General features: G+C 40.8%; 1 protein-coding gene across 3 annotated transcripts in view; it reads left to right on the forward strand.

Annotated features, from left to right (window-relative positions):
* The window catches only part of LOC143024170 (putative fatty acyl-CoA reductase CG5065), a 510,045-nt gene that overhangs the window by 29,456 nt on the left and 478,089 nt on the right, over window positions 1-2,500 (forward strand). The gene's annotated exons all lie outside the window — the stretch shown is intronic.

Here is a 2,500-nt window from a genome sequence, read left to right on the forward strand (position 1 = left end):
TATATATATATATATATATATATATATAATGCATGTATATATGTATGTATATATATATGTATATATATATATACATATATATATATATATATATATATATGTGTGTGTGTGTGTGTGTGTGTGTGTGTGTCTGTGTGTGTATTCACATTGGTCTTTGGATCACGTGCTGGACCCGTGTTTGTGTGATCTCAGCTTGAGAACTCGTCTTCTGTTGAGACACCAGCTAGCGAATACCTCGTGTTAAGTTTATTACTTCTTGTGAAGTTTATATCTTCAACTAGTGACTAGTGATTGTGTTTTGTAATTATATACGTATAGCGCTATACAGTTACAGGTATAAGATAAAGTGTAGTGTTCTAGTAATGTAGAATCAAAACAGTACTCCAAAGGTAAGAGTGACAGGGTATCAGAATAAGCTTCGTGTATGTAGTTTATTTAATGACCGCTTTTGGTTTCTTTTGTTGTTTTATATTTTCTCTTTGCCGTTTGTATTGCCGAAGGAGGAGCGAAATGGCTTGTGAAGGTTGTGTGAACCTGGAGGACCGTCTCAGGAAGTGTGAGAAGGAAATTCGTCTTCTCAAGAGTGCGCTCTGTGAGAAGAATGAATCTTCCCCGCAGCCCAAAGAGCGTTCCACCTCTTCTACTTCTGCCACTGCCGTGAGCGAGTGGCGCTCCATGGGGTCCCGTTTGTCGAGCCCGCGTTCGGTAAGCGGGTCCCCTGCGGAGCAACCGCTGGCTCTAGCCAATCGTTTTGCTCTGCTGGAGGATGAGGTGGCTGAAAATCAGGAGTTCTTGGTGGTGGGGGACTCCATGGTGTGAGGCTATGACTACATCCTGCAGCGGAAGACTAAACGACGTTGCAAGCTTGTATGTCAACCAGGCCGTGGGACAGCTGATTGTACCCAGACCATCAGGGAGCAAAGGCGGACGAACACGGTTACGATTGTTCATACGGGAAGTAACGATGTGGGTAGGGTCAGGTCAGAGGAGCTTGTTCGGAATTACAAGGTCCTTCTTCGGGAGATGAAGGAGCGTAGGAGACGTCACGTAGTCTGTGGGATCCTTCCGAGGATCTACGCTGGCACGTGTTGGAACAGTAGAGCCATAGGGATCAATGAGAGGATATCACGATTGTGCACGCAACTGGGATACCACTTTCTTGATCCTTGGTATCTCTTTTCCAGGCGTCATGACCTTTATGCTTCTGATGGGATCCACCTTACTCGCAGAGGCAAAGATGTTCTTGCAAACCTCATTGTCAGAGTTTGTAATGAACTATTTCCTTTTTTGTTGGTAGGAACTCAAAGGGAAGGGGAAATAGAGTGTATTGGGCAAACAGAGTAGGATATAGTAATAATGTAGAGCAATATGTCAGTGTAGGACAAAATATAATTTTAGGATATAATGTCGGTAGAGGACGAAATATTACACTAGGATGTAATGTCAAAGGACAAAATATCACTATGGGATATATTAATAGTGGAGGACAAAATATCACGATGGGATATAATGATAGGGGACGAAAAAATATCACGATAGTATACAATGATAGAAGTGGATAAAAAAAATCACGGTAGGAGGAAAGAATATCATTTTAGTAAGGGATGCCGGACAGAATGTCATCGAACGACGGGTGGCCGGTGTGGAACGCGATGACGTAGTGGGACAGTGTACTCAAGAGATCAAATGACCGAGAGGGACCAGATGCTCGTGATGGGGCAAATGTCCATGAGGCATTGAATGTCAGTGAAGTACCAAATCTCAATATAGACCAATGTGTCAAAAAAGAACAAAACCATAATGTAAAGCATCATGTTGAAACACAAAACATGTCAAAAAGAAATAATCACGAGTTTCTTAATACTTTGATGTTCGTAGTATTAGGAATAAATTTCAAGAAATATAGGCATATGTCAAAAGTGAAAATCTCGATATTATAGGAATAACCGGGACGTGGTTAAATGGTAAAGAGTTTGAATCTGAATTTAATATTGCGGGATTTAAACACTTTCATCAGGATAGAAACCGCAAGAAAGCGGGGGGGTGTTCTGTTATACGTTAACAGCATTGTCCATGCCTGTGTTTTAGAGAAAGTAAAACAGGATGCATATGATAGTTTGTGGGTAGAATTAACCCAAACAAATGGACAAAAATTAATGTAGGTGTAATATATAGGCCAAAAACATTATCATTAGCAGACGACAAACTGTTGTTTCAAGAACTGTCTAGTTTCTGCAACCGGGACTTATTGATAATGGGTGATTTCCATTTTACTGATATTGATTGGATGACCCTTGAACATGGCCATATAGGTAGTCGCTCGATAGATTTTCTCGGTGACAATTACTCGGTTCAGCTTGTAAAAGAACCCACAAGACATGGAAACTTACTCGATCTATTGATCACTAGTCGTGAAAGCATGATAGCCGATGTGGAGGTTGGTGAAACTATTGCAAATAGCTACCACAACTTAGATTCAAACTGCTAATTTTTTTTAGAA

This window comes from Oratosquilla oratoria, chromosome 3, assembly GCF_046742065.1.
Source record: "Oratosquilla oratoria isolate Oo_2021 chromosome 3, ASM4674206v1, whole genome shotgun sequence".
NCBI lineage: Eukaryota > Metazoa > Arthropoda > Malacostraca > Stomatopoda > Squillidae > Oratosquilla > Oratosquilla oratoria.